At 43.9% G+C, this 14149-nt stretch overlaps 1 long non-coding RNA gene across 1 annotated transcript in view; it reads left to right on the top strand.

The window, feature by feature from the left end:
• Nucleotides 1-1105: 1105 nt before the first annotated feature.
• LOC111814639 overlaps nt 1106-14149 on the top strand; it is a 16861-nt gene continuing 3817 nt past the window's right edge. Inside the window, exons 1-3 of the long non-coding RNA XR_002819566.1 lie at nt 1106-1159; nt 2997-3143; nt 3755-3864. This is a non-coding gene — a long non-coding RNA (uncharacterized LOC111814639). The remainder of the gene's footprint in view (nt 1160-2996; nt 3144-3754; nt 3865-14149) is intronic.

Below are 14149 nucleotides of genomic sequence, written 5' to 3'. Positions count from 1 at the left end.
TTTTTTTGTGGAACCGGGAGTTGAACTCAGGCCCTTGTGCTTGCCAGGGAAGCGCTTATTCTACTGAGCCATCTCCCTGGCCCCTTGCTTCATTCTTTGAGAATGTGTGTTTTTACCTTCCCTTTTTTCCCTCATTCTGATTAACAACAGCAACATATTTGAGACAGCAAAGTAAAACATTTAGAGACATACAGAAAAGATAAAGATCTCTTGTGTTCTCATTATCCTGCTGCCCAAATGGGCAAAAAGTATCCAAGGGCAGCTCCTAGAACGGCGAATGCGAAGCTAACCTGCGAGCCAGGAAAGCGCCTTGCCTTCTGAGTGTGCAAATGCAAGTGGAAACCACCAGTCTTCACCTGCCAAGCTGGTGGAAAGGAATGGAGGCCTCCAGCAACGGGAGGGACGGCGGGAGGGAGACCGGTGCTCATGCAAGCGTGGAGAGGGCGTATGTGCACGCGGGGTGGCGTGGCAGCGTGCGAGATTTAGGGTTTCTCTTTCTAGACACGCGTTTTATAAAAACTACTTGCAGTACTGTTGCATGTTTAAGAATGTGGAAGGATGGTGGGTGCTGAGCATGAAAAAACTCCTGAGTAGTATCCCCAGTGCCGGAAATGCTAGAAAATAAAAAAAAGGTATTTAGTATTACTGAAAACAGAGAGAAACTGAACATCCTTCATGCAAACCCTGATGGGTAGAGTGGTTAAATGAATCATGGACTATCCATTAAAAACTGAAACTGCCCGTAGGGAGGAATCTCCAGGAGGCAGAAGATGAGGTGGGATGTAGGGACAGTTTTACAAGTTTCACTCCTGATTAGGGGTGTGAAAGGCTGTCCCCTAGACAGAGGACCCAGAGAGGGGAACAAGCTGTAGGAACAGACTCAGTTTGGTGAGATGCGGCGAATCCAGAGGTGTGTAGCCGGTGAGATCTAGAACAAGAAGCTGGACAACAATATGCAGTGTATTCGTTATTGCAGCTGTCCTGTTTTGAAACTATCTCATTACTATTTGCTTCTCAATAAAATTAATAAAAATATAGAATGAGAAGCTGGGGCTGGAGACAGTTCTGAGCAGTGAACATGAGGAGGCACATGGTCACACAACACGAGAAGGCACATGGTCACACACACAGTGACAGTGTTGGGCGTGTGCTGCTGACTGTAAGTAGGAAAATGAGATCTCTGCCCTTGGGTCAGTCTTGTGCTGTGCACTATAGTAAACAGAAAACAGAGCTGAACAGGTGCCCTGTAGGATGAAGGGGTACCAAGAGGATCATAGTGCTGGTGCTGACAGCTCAACCCTGGAGCTTTCTAGCTGCTAGACCGGACCCCGCGCACCTGCACGGGTCACATGACAGTCCTCAGAAGAGGCTGTGAGGTGCGCATCATTCCCCAGCATGTGGAGGGGAAGCTTCCGCTCTGAGTGGTGGAGTATCAGGGCAGGCATTGCAGTTCCCAAGCAGAGTCAGGTCTGGAACCCGAAGAGCTGGCGTGCTGGGTAGGTGGGTGAGCGGGACTGGGCTGCTACTCTGGGAACGTGGCGCTGCGCACCCAGGCAGCAGCATACAGAGCGAGGGACTGTAGAAACGCCTTTCCCAGCCACCCACTTGGCTGTGCCTCCAGCTGCGGAGAGATCGAACATCCAAGCCGAAAATCCAAGCCACACACTAAAAGAGATCTCTGACCCACAGCCTGCAGCAACCACAGTAGCTAATCTCTTTTCTCTGAATGAATAGCACCTATTTGTTCTCATTTGTTTGATCCTCATGGTTGCCACATCCTGTAGTGTTGGGCAAGGTCCCTACCTACTTGCTGGTGCCTCACCTTCTACCTTGGTAAAATGAGGCTGATAATCAGGAAGTGTCAATTACAGTTCTGCTATTGGTGGACGCTACCTCCCTGAGAGGACTCCTTAAGCATGTGTTGGGCTCAAGTGAGCTAATACATATAAAGTACTTAAGACTCTTATTAGCACATATCGAATGTCCTACAGTGGCACTTTTTTTTTAAATTAATTAATTAATTTATTTATTTATTTATTTTGTGTGTGTGTGTGTGTGGCCAGCTCAGCCCACCAGGGGGCAGGGCTGGCTGGCATGTGGTGCTGGGGATTGAACCATGGTCCCTGTGCTTTTGCTTAGCTTAGCTTGTTCTAAGTAGGTGCTTTAGACCACTGAGCCATCTCACCAACCCTAGAGTGTTACTTTCTGTTGCTACTGATAGAATTATCCCTTGGGTCTTAACATCTTGTTAGTATTAAAAATCCATATGTGTGTGTGTGTGTGTGTGTGTGTGTGTGAACATTCACAGTGCTCATGAACATTATCTAACAAAGAGAATGTAAACTACTGATGTAAATGAGATTATTCCAGGGGGGAAGAAAAGGCAAGGAGGACATAATTCTAGGGGCTGTTTGAAGGGAATGTAATTGACCATTGTAAAAAGCTTGTACGTCCCTCCTGGTGGTAAATGGCACCTAGGTGGAGTGGAATGTGTAGCAATAGAATTTGGAACATTTGCCTGGTCCAGGAACACAGGATAGAAACTGATGTCTTCTATAAAAGAGGCACAAACCTTGTTTTTTAATCACTGGGTTTCAATTTTTTAAAAAGTCACTTAAAGAGGCCTTCACCATCAGTCTAAAGATATGCGTTCCTCAGTCCTCAACAGCTTTTTTTAAAATTTTGTTCAGTTTTTATTAGTGCTTCAGCAGCTTCTTTTGCCCGCAACACTGCACTGTGAAATGCTCTTCTTTAACTCCGCTCCCAGTTCCTCTTCCTAGAAAGCAGAACTGCATGAGTAGAGCCGCCGTGATACTGCTAAAGGCCCTCGTGTATGAGAACAAGTACTTGTGCTGCTCCGAGTTCCGTTGTACAAGTGATACCCACCTATGTCAAGGAAAGGCAGCTCCCCCTAGTTGTAAGGGTTATGGCAGAAATGATTCCAGCTTGGCAGAGTTTTTACCAAGGTCTCTTTTTCTTTGTCGATGAAATACAAGGCAAAGATGGCATGACAGCAGGAGGGCGAGGTGAGCTGTGTCCCTGAAGTTCGCTGTGTGCATACAGCCCAGGAGTTTAGTGCAATCTGGTGAATCCTGGAGTGTGTAAGCTGCGAGAGGGAGCCTGAGAAGACGGGGCTGGAAACGGTTTGTGAGCAGTAAACCTAAGGAGTGATACAGGGCCGTGAAACTCCTGAGCTGGCCTGGATGCGTTCGTGTTCTCTAAAGCCAAAGAATGAATTTTAGGAACACACGGAGGTTGAGGGTAAAACTTTATTGGAAAGGAAGGCTTCTGTCAGAGAGAGACAGAAGGAGGGCCCTAGTGGGTTGCCCAGGAAGCTGTCTCCTTCAGGTTATTTTTATAGGGCAAAACCATGTGGGGCTAAGGTAGAAAAGAAGGGGTCTTGCTTAGGTGGATGTCGGGTGGGACAAAAGTATGGTCAACCAATGGGATTATAAGCACCATTGCTCAGGTAAAATTCATTAGGCCCAGGACCAAATGGGGTAGCGAGTCATGTAGCAAGGGGGCATGAATGTAAAACAGGACCTTATCTGGTGGCCTTCAGACAATGATTCTGCCTGGGTAGTGATCAATCCTGGATGCCAGTCATCAAGGAGGTTAGCATCTGTTTGGTCTTGAGGTCTGGCTCACAGCAGGAACATCTGTCCCTCCCACAGTTGTAAGGTGTCCGGATTTTGTTATCTCCTTTGAGGGCCTGACCTTGTCTTACTGCCTGTACTATTTCTGTCTAACTCAGGCAGCCTGCAACAGGAGGATGTACACAGTCACCCATCCACACACAGTAGTGAGTCTGCTGGGCTGGTAGACAAGCTGAAAGAGCAGGCCGCCTTCTGGTAATGTTCACAGGTAGGTGTTACTCTTCTCACGGGATCACCTCCTGGCTCAGAGCGAGCTTCGGGCCCAGCAAGCACCCATGGGCCCGGGCTTTGGAGAGCAAGGACGCTGAGGTCTAGGAAGGACCGGACAGGCACAGCCAGCCCAACCGCGACTCAGGGTCCGGAGTGGCAGCTGTTCCCACAGAGGTTTTAGTTCAGGTTTGGAGTTTATGATCTCGTGAGCCTTACCAGCTTCCAAGAGTAAGCTAAAGAAGCCAGGGACAAGGAGGAGGGCGGCTGGGTGGGACTATAGTTGATTTTTCTACAGAGTCATAAAATGAGGGAAAACAATCTCTTCAACAAATTGTGCTGGGACTACAGAGTATGCTTGTGACAAAAAAGCAGCTAGACACTTCAGATCATATACAAAAATATGCCAGAGTGGACCGTACTTGTGAATGGAAGGGCTGAAACTGTGAAACACTCAGAAGGCAAAAGAGGAAAATGTTCGCCAGCGGGAGCGCGTCAGTGGTTTCTTCATTGTGACACGAGATGCACGAGCGGTGTCAGCAGAATCGCACAGTGCAAGACTTCACCCGAGCTAAACATGTGATAGACCCACTTGCATTACCAACGAAGTAGGAAGACAGAGGGTAGAGTGGAAGCAAAGACTTGTGCAACACATGTCTCATGGTGGTCTTATATCCAGAGCGTGTAAAAAGAAGGCTCTACAACGCCAGAAAATCTGCACTGCAGAGAGTCAATTTAATGAAAAACGTTAAAAGTACTTGAAGAGACATTTCCTCAAAGAAAGTAGAAGTGGACAGCAGGCACATAAGAGATGGACACCATTAGTTTTCAATAGGATAAAAAATTGCTATTACCTACCAAGTAACGGGGGCCTGGCCCTAGCTCAGTTCTCGGGGCCGGGGAGATGGCTCAGTAGGATAAGCACTTGACTGGCAAATGCAAGGATCTGAGTTCAATCCCCGGTTCCGCAAAAAAAAAAAAAAAAGTTAAAAACCAAGTAACATCCACTGGATTATAAGACAAGTTAAAAAAAAGAAAGAAAGAAAGAAAGAAAGAAACAGGTGCCAGCGAAGATGGGGAGGAACTGGGTCTTATGAGTAAAAATGTAAAATGAGGGCAAGTGAGATAGCTCAGCAGAATAAGGGCTTGCTTAGGCAAGTGCAGGGACCGGAGTTTGATCCCTGGCATCACATGCTGCACCGGCCCACCCCCAGGCATGCTGAGCTGGCCACTGAGACCGGGTGTGGTGGCATATGCCTGTAATCCTGGCGCTGGGGAGGCTAAAAACAGGAGAATCACTGTAAGCCCAAGCTTTGTAGTGAGACCCTGTACCAATGCATTTTTTAAAAAATGTAAAATGATACATGTTATGGTTTGTGTACAGTTGTCTCCCAAAAGCCTAGTCATAGGTCAGCTTCTGGGGTTTGTGATTGATTATCATGGGTGTGGATGCTGCACCTGCCCTGGAGCAGGTATTTGCATTTCAGTGTAAGGAGGGAAGAGAAGCTGGCTGCCTGAGCTGAGGCTCTTCTCTTTGTTCTGTTGCTCTTTTCTGCTGCCATGAAAGGTTGCCCTCTGCCACGTGCCACTCTGCCTTGGAGCCCGCTGAGTATGGACTGAAACCTCCAGTGACTGTGAGCTAAATAAACCTTTCCTTCCTTCATTTTGAGTGTCAGGTATTTGTCCCAGCAACAAGAGAAGAGTAACTGAGACAGTATAGTTCCTGAACAGGTTAAATGTCGCGTTGCCATTCTCAGAAATTTCACTCCAGACTATGCACTTAATAATTGCAAGCAAAGCTGAGCATAGTGGCACATGCCTGCAGTTCCAGCATTCAGGAGACTGAGGCAGGAGGTCGCCGTGAGGTTGAGGCCAATCTGGGCTGCAGAATTAGTTGAAGGCAGACCCTTTCTCAATCAAAATAAAATCTTAAAAGTGAAAATAGATCTTCAAGTAGTTGTACACAGATAGTCACGTGAGTAACATTCACAGCAGCCAAAAGGTAAACACAGTCAGTATGTCCACCATATTAGAAATGGCTGAAGTAGCCAGTACATCTCCAGCATCAGATCCCTTTCAGCGTTCACACATGCTGCAAGGTAGAGGGGCCTCTATACACACTTGAGGCGAGCCAGGTACAGTAAGTGACATACTGCATTAGCTCATTAGGTGAAAGTGGAGGAAGAAGGAAACATTTACCGACTTTAGGTCTGGAGCCCGAAATCTAAAATGCTTTTTTTTTTCTCTTTCCAGTACCGGGGATTGAACTCAGGCCCTTGTGCTTGCCAGGGAAGCACTTATTCCACTGAGCCATCTCCCCAGCCCCTAAAATGCAATTTTTAATGTTAATCATGTATCCCTTTGATCCTGAAAATATTCCGTATTAATTTAAAAAAACATCTTTATATTACTTGGATATTACGTTTTTGTACAATGTCTATCAGTATGTTTGGTTCATTTAATTGGTTGGTGCCCCTGGCACTGTGCGGAAGAGAAGTTGTCACAGGAAATATCTTTGTGTCTTTCATAGCCCTAGGCAGGGACACACCTTAAGGTTTTTTTTTTTTTAAATTAATTTTATTGAGAAAGAAATAGCAGTGACACAGTTTCAAAACAGATTAGTAGGATAGTTACAATAATGAATACATTGTGTATTGTTGTCTTCATAGTAGCTATTCATAGTACAAGATGCAGACGTGATATCTTGTCTAAACACTATTAGTACAAATCTTTCTTCTCATTGAACTAAGAGAAAGTAGCTGTAGATCTACCGTAACTATTTTGTATATACAGGTATATATATTTTTTCACTATAAAATGGTCCTTCATTTATGTCCCTCTTTTTTGTTTAGTTTTGCCAGAGATGGGTATTCCATTGCCATTCAAATATTGCAGGTGCGTGAATTCAGCAAAGTAATCCAATATAGTCCAGTAATCCATATAATAGCGTATTATCTGCAGAACTGGCAATGTCAGAAGTTGTTGACTTGAGCCTTTACACCTTGTTTTATAACTGAGGAAATGTTCAATTCTACCGTCATCCATTAAAACCGATGACTGGGGAGAGAGTAATGAGAAAAGAGAAATTCTCCTGACCACGCCTGGTGCTTCTCGGCCCAGCGCTTGCTCCGTACTCTTGGGTGATGCTGTGACTGCAGTTGGGGCCTTCCCCATAGCTTGGAACCGAGGAGTGCTCAAGGAGGGAGTAGCGTACAGTTCATACGAGCAAGAAGAAAGAAGAGCCTGATTTTGAAAGAAAACTTGTGCTAGAAATATTTTTCTTTAACTCATTGAACATCTTCATTTCACCTACAAAAATGGTAGCTAATGTGAATTTTAAAATGTGCTTCTTCAAATGAAAGAAAGCTCCTTTTTATTCTGGTGAATTCATATTTGATTTCTCTTTTTCTTTTTTTTTTTTTTTTTTTTTTTTTTTTTTGGCAGAACCAGGGATTGAACTCAGGCCCTTGCACTTGCCAGGCAAGTGCTCATTCCACTGAACCATGTTCTTGGCCCCCTTTATTTATTTTTATTTTTATTTACTTATTTATTTTTTGCAGAACCGAGTATTGAACTCAGGCCCTTGTGCTTGCCAGGGAAGCACTTAATCCACTGAGCCATTTTCCCAGCCTCATATTTGATTATGAGTGACATTTCTGCTTTATTCAACAGGCTTGTCTAATCGCTAAGATAACTTTCATTCTATTAATCTATTGAATTATGCTGATTGATTTTAATTGCAACTTTAAGCTACTCTTCACTGAAGCAAAACAAGCAGTACTGTGGTCAGGATGTGCTTACCTTTTTACACATAAATGAACATTATTAACTGGCATTTTTGTGACTCACAGCTAGATTTACATAAGAGATTTTATTTCCTGTGAATTCCTCATTTTGTCAAGTTTTGGTACCAATTGTTTCTTCAGCTCATAAAATATATTGGAGTATGTTTTTTCTATTTCTAGTTTTGGGACACAGCTGTATAAATTAGTAGTATTTGTTGGGGCTGGGGAGATAGCTCAGTAGAATAAAAGCCTGCCTGGCAAGTGCCGGATCCTGAGTTAAATCCCCGGTAGCCCCCCCAAAAAAAGTATTTGTGTGTTTTATTAGTCCATAAGTGTTTGAAAGAAATCATAAGCGAATATTTCTGAACTAGAGTTTCTATTGGGAGAATAATTTTAATTTTTTATTATAGCCAATGTATCTAGTGTACATGAGATTATTCAAATTTTCTATTTTCATGTCCCTTTATTAAATGATTATCTTGACAAAAATATGTCATGACGAGGTCTATGTGGAAGTGTTCTGCAGTTTATGTACATCTTTTAATACATCTGTGTGTGTGTGTGTGTGTGTGTGTGTGTGTGTGTGTGTGTATTTTTAGGGAAGGGTCTACAGGGTGTTCAGGGTCTCCTACTAGAATGGACTCGTATTGATACACCTATTTACAGCCTCCCAAGAGCTGAGACTACAGATGCACACCTCCACACCCGGTCTCAATTGCCATTTCAGCGTGCTCCGGGGGCGGGGGTGGGACTGGCATGGCAGGCCAGGGGATCAAACCCCAGGCCCCTGTGCCTGCTTGCAGGTGCTTTAATAGGCTGAGCCATTTGGCCAGCCCTAATACATCTTTTACATAAAATGTTTATGATGTTTATAAAGTTAATGAAAAATTCAAAAAGGTCCCCCTAGGTATGAAGTAGAGACAGTCCCAGACACTGTACACCAAAGTCACAGCCTAGAATAGGGTAATGAAGTACAGATTAATGGAATAAAACTTATCTTCACTGAAATAATTGCAAAAAAAAGAAATAATTGCAGAAAATATCTCAGCTTAGAGAGATGAGATGGGTACCTAGGTAGAGAAGACAATTAAAACTCCAAACAGGACTGGGTGTAGTGGTGCACACCTGTAATCCCAGCGCTGGGGAGGCTGAAAACAGGAGGATCAAGATGAGTCTGAGCTACATATTGAGACCTTGCACCATACATTAAAAAAAAAATCCCTCCAAATAAACATGACCAGGGACTGGTGAGATGGCTCAGTGGTCTAAAGCACCTACTTAGAACAAGCTTAGCAAAGCACTGGGACCGCGGTTCAATCCCCCAGCACCACATGCCAGCCAGCCCCGCCCCCTGGTGGGCTGAGCTGGCCACACACACACACACACACACAAATAAAATAAATAAATAAATTTTAAAAATATATTTAAAAAATAGACATGACCAGAAAAGAACCTCGCCATGACACATCTTTGTCAAGATACCAGCAGTTTATAACAGAGAAAAAATATTGAAATCTATTAGAAGAAACAAATCACCTACAAGGGCAAACCCAGCAAAGTAACAGTAGCTTCTGCAACAGACACGTTACTGGTCAGGAAGCTGTGAAACAATATATTTGAAGTCATGAAAGAAAATAATTGCTAACCCTGCAAGGCTTTTCTTCAAAATTTGAGAAGATAAGACCCTCCATGATAAATATAAACTAAAAAAATTCACGATCACTAAGTCAGCATTGCACAAAAAAATCTTAACACAGACCAGGAAGACACACCACTCAACAGAAAGAATTGGGAAATAAATAAAAAGCAGAAATTAATCAAACACTAGGAAAAAAAAACAAATTGATGTGAGTATATGCTTTTTAGTAATAATTCAATGTAAATGGTCTTAACTCTCCATTTAAAAGACACAGACTTGGGGCCGGAGAGATGGCTCAGTAGAATAAGCACTTCCCTAGCAAGCACAAGGGTCTGAGTTCAATCCCCGGTTCTGCAATAAATAAATAAATAAATAAATAAATAAATGAATGAATGATACAGACTTGAAGATTGGATCGAAGCCAATATCCATTTATATATGGGCTACAAAAATGAAATCTTATCTGCATAGACCTACAGAGAGTGAAAGAGAAAAGGTGGAAAATGATACTCCCAGCAGCTGGAAATGGAAAGCAAGTAGGAGTAGCTATGCTGATGAGGACAAAGTAGACTTCAACCTGAAATTGGTCCAAAGGCACTGAAGAAGGCTGGTGTGCATTTGGATAGGGACCAGTTCAAGAAGAGGTAACAGTGGCAAATATGGATGCACCAAATATCAGCTTACCCGATTTCATACGCCAAACACTGTTCAACATAAAAGGACAGAGCAAGACCTCTCATGAGGCCTATACTTAAAGACTTCACCAAACAGGGCAACCAGACCAAAAACAAAACGAAACAAAGCAATCCACAAAAGAACTTATACTACAGAGCTAGTGATTCAACAGACTCTAGAGTGTTCCATTCCAGAGCAGTCCACACAGTCTCTTCAGGAACTGATGGAAGTGCTCCCCAAATGTGCTACATCTTAGAGTACAAAGCAAATATCAGATGAAAAAGAACTGAAGTAATCTTGTGCACCTTATCAGATCAAAGTGGAATGAAGCTGGAGATCAGCAGCAAGCCTTTCAGCAAAAGTGGAAATCAGAAACTACACCAATGGAGATTTAAGAAAATACTTGGACAAACAGTCCCTGAAGACCTCAGTGATGAAAATGATGTGGTAATAAAAAACTATCAACAACTAAGAAACCCTACTACTAGATAGATTTATTACTGAATTTTACCAGATCTTTGAAGAATATCAGTCTTCTCAAACTATTCCACGAAATAGAAAGGAAAATAATGCTTCCAATTTATTGTACAAACCAGAATGACTCTGCTACAATAATCAGTAAAAGACTGCAGAAAAACAAAGCAAGCTACAGACCAATACTCTTCATAAGCACAGATACAAAAATCCTCAAATAAGTCTTGTAGATTTTAAGAACTTGTTTAAAGAATATGCAACGTGACCAAGTTGTTTTATTCTAGGGATTAAAGGGTAATTCAACATATGCAATTCATTAAATGTGATATACCTCATAAAAAACCACATATCAAGAGATGCAAAAAAGCTTTTGAAAAAATTCAATATCCCTGAAAAAAAGGATGTGGTCATATTGTTATTATTTACAGATGTTATGGTCCTTTACTTAGAGTACTAAAAACTCACCAGAAGACTTTGATACACAAATTGAATAGTGGGGCAAAATACAAAATCAGTATACAGAAGTCAGTAGGGTTCCCTGTTTACACCAGTAAGTAACTCTCTAAGAAGGAAATCAGGAAAACAGTTCTGTCATAATAGCTTAAAAATAATCAAAACAGGGCTGGTGAGATGGCTCAGTGGTCTAAAGTACCTACTTAGAACAAGCTTAGCAAAGCTCAGGGACTGCAGTTCAATCCCCCAGCACCACATGCCAGCCAGCCCCGCCCCCTGGTGGGCTGAGCTGGCCACACACACACACACACACCCACCCACACACACACACATAAATATTAAAAAAAAATAATAAAACACCTGGGAATAAGCCTAACCAATGAAATGAAAGGCTTCTACAGTGAAAACTACAGAACTCTGAAGAAACACATTAGAAGATGGAACAGCCTCCCTTGCTCATGGATCAGGAGAATTGCTATTGCTAAAATGGGCGTATTGGCAAGAGGAATACACAGATTCAACGCATTACTTGTGTGGAATTCTTCACAGAACTAGGAAAAAGAAATCTTAGAACCCATATGGAAATAGCCAAAGCAAAAAGGGTAGTGCTGGAGTCCTCATACTACCTGACTTCAAAATATGCTGCGATGCTGTCGTAACAAAATCATGATACCAGCATCAAAACAGATGTGTAGACTAAGGAATATACTAGCAGACACAGCAGCCCGCAGTGCCACCCCACCCGATTCTTGACAAAGGCCCAACGAATATATTAAATGACACCAGGAAAAGCTGGATATCCGTTTGTATAAGATTGATACTAGCTCGATATGTCTCATTCTACTGCAAAATGCGTTCAGAGTGGATGAAAGCCCTGGGTAGGAAACCTGAAAGTCTGAAACGGATAGAAGAAAACAGAATAATTGGGTTCATAGCAAAGGAAAGACTTCCTCAGCATAGCTCCAGGAACTGGAGAAACAGTAGTGAGAAGCAACAGATGAGCTAGTTCCAGAGTTAAAGGCTTCTGCACAGCAAAGGAAATTAAGTACAGTGAAGACACAGCGCACAGGACGCGAGAAAAATCTTGGCCAGGTACTCCTGGCTAGGATCAATATCCAGAATTTTTTTGAGAAATTCAAAAGACAGTAAAGAAATAAGTAGTGTATCAGTAAATGGACAAATGAATGGACACTCCTTTAAAAAGTGCAGACGACTAATAAAAATATGAAAACACCGTTCGACATTTTTAACCCTTAGGGAAGTGAAAAATCAAGCCGACATTAATCCAGCTTTCACCTGGCCCATCCGAAGGGCATTCATTGGTCTTCATTAAGAATACAAAAAACAATAAACGCTGGCAAAGATGGAAAGCAGGGGCCAGCAAAATAGTTCAGTGGATTAAAGTGCCTGCAAGCAGGCGCAGGGACGGGGGTTCGATCCCCGGGCCTGCCCTGCCGCCCCACACCCGGGAGCACACTGAGGCAATTGAGACTGGGCGTGGTGGCGTGCGCCCCTTATCCCAGCTCTTGGGAGGCTGGAAACAGGCGGATCACCACAAGTGCGATCTAGTAGTGAGACCCTGAACACCCTGTAGACCCTTCCCTAAAAAAAAAAAAAAAAAAAAAAAAAAATTAGAGGTAAAAGAAGATGACAGGAGAGAGGGAGAACAATTATTACAGACAAGCAAAAAGATAAGGCAAAGAGAGAAGAGAAATGGATGAAAATTAAGTGTGTTACCTGCATGTACCAGTATTTCAAAAACTAAATCCACTCTGTGAAACTAATATGCACCAATAATTAAAAGAACTAGCAGATGAGTTTTTGAAATCTAAGAATTTTTCCATATATTTAAAAACAATCAGCCATGTAACAGACCTGTAAATGCTTGGAGGGTGAAGGAAAAATTAATTTTTAATTAATTTTCAAATTTTACGATTGTGTTTATGGTGTAAAATGATATGTTGATATTTGTTTACATGTTATCATATGCAATTTGCTCCGCTCTGCCTGAGTCTAGGGTCGCGACCGTGAGTTGAGGCTTGTTACTGTATTTTTTTAGTATAGGCCCTCAGCAATAACGTCAAGCAGTGTCTCCCTCTAGTGGTTGGCAGTGGAATTTATTCAGCTTCCCGTGCTAGCGAATCTGGCTTTGCTCGCCCCGGGGTCAGGTCGCCCCAGCAGCTAAATGTCAGATAAAAGCGCGCACTGAGGGCATGCGCATGCTCAGAAAGGCGTCGCTGTGCCAGGCAGTGACTTCACAACAGTTTGGGCACTTGGTATCTCAAAGGTTCGCGGTCATGCTTCGGCCCTAACTGACACTCAGTGGAAGGGTCTGAAAAAGAAACCCTTCCCCAGCGTGGGGAGAAATGATCTGTGAGAAGAGTCCAGGAGTCCCGAAGCGCTCTGCGACCTCTTGGCCGTGGGCTGGAATTCGCAGTGGCAGCGCCGCCGTGGGACTGGGACCCCTCAGTGTCACCGGAGTGGCCGGGGCTGGGGAACTCATCCGCCGCAGGCAGATCGGACTCGGTCCAGACTCCCAAAACCATGGCGCTGGCTGGGGAGTGCTGCTGCTCCTGCAAGCGGGAGAAGAGGAGGCTTGCTACGACATTCCTACGGACCTGTGTGAGCACAAAGCGCCGTTCCAAGTGAACGGAAGTCTGACTCAAATGAAGACAGGATCGTGGCTCCTCAGTCCCTTCCCAGATGGGAGTCCCTGGAAGAAAAGGGAGGCCCATCCCACCCAGCCACCACCCGGGCAGGGTCCGGGCCTTCTGTGAAAGTACAAGCAGTCACTTTCTCCCAGCTGTCCCTTAAAGTTCTTGTGGCCTGTACAAGGGTAAGGGTGCTTTGGGGAGACAAATAACCAGAATTTGGGGGGACTGGTGGACACTGACTCGGAAGTAACGTTAATTTCAGGGAATCTGGACTCACTCCTCAGCCAGCCAGAGCAGAGACTTCTGAAGGGCAAGCAGTCAGTAATTTTATCTCAGGTCTGGATCATAATAAATCCCGTCCTGTGGCTGTTTCCCCGATTCCAGAATGCATGACCAGAATGAACTGCCTAACGCCTGGCGTAATCCCCTCGTGGGTTTCCTGTCCTGTGGGAAGAAGCACAGCAGCCAGTGGGTGTCTTTACCTGTGGAAAGCTGCCTGTTCCTGCCTTCGTGTGGCCCTCCAAGCTGTCTGTCCCTCCCTTGCGTGTGGCCCTCCAAGCTGCCTGTCCCTCCCTTGCGTGTGACCCTCCAAGCTGCCTGTCCCTC

Source organism: Octodon degus, unplaced genomic scaffold, assembly GCF_000260255.1.
Source record: "Octodon degus isolate 3935 unplaced genomic scaffold, OctDeg1.0 scaffold00387, whole genome shotgun sequence".
Taxonomy (NCBI): Eukaryota; Metazoa; Chordata; class Mammalia; order Rodentia; family Octodontidae; genus Octodon; species Octodon degus.
Note: the sequence above shows the minus strand (reverse complement) of the source record. Positions and strands in the feature narration are given on the sequence as shown.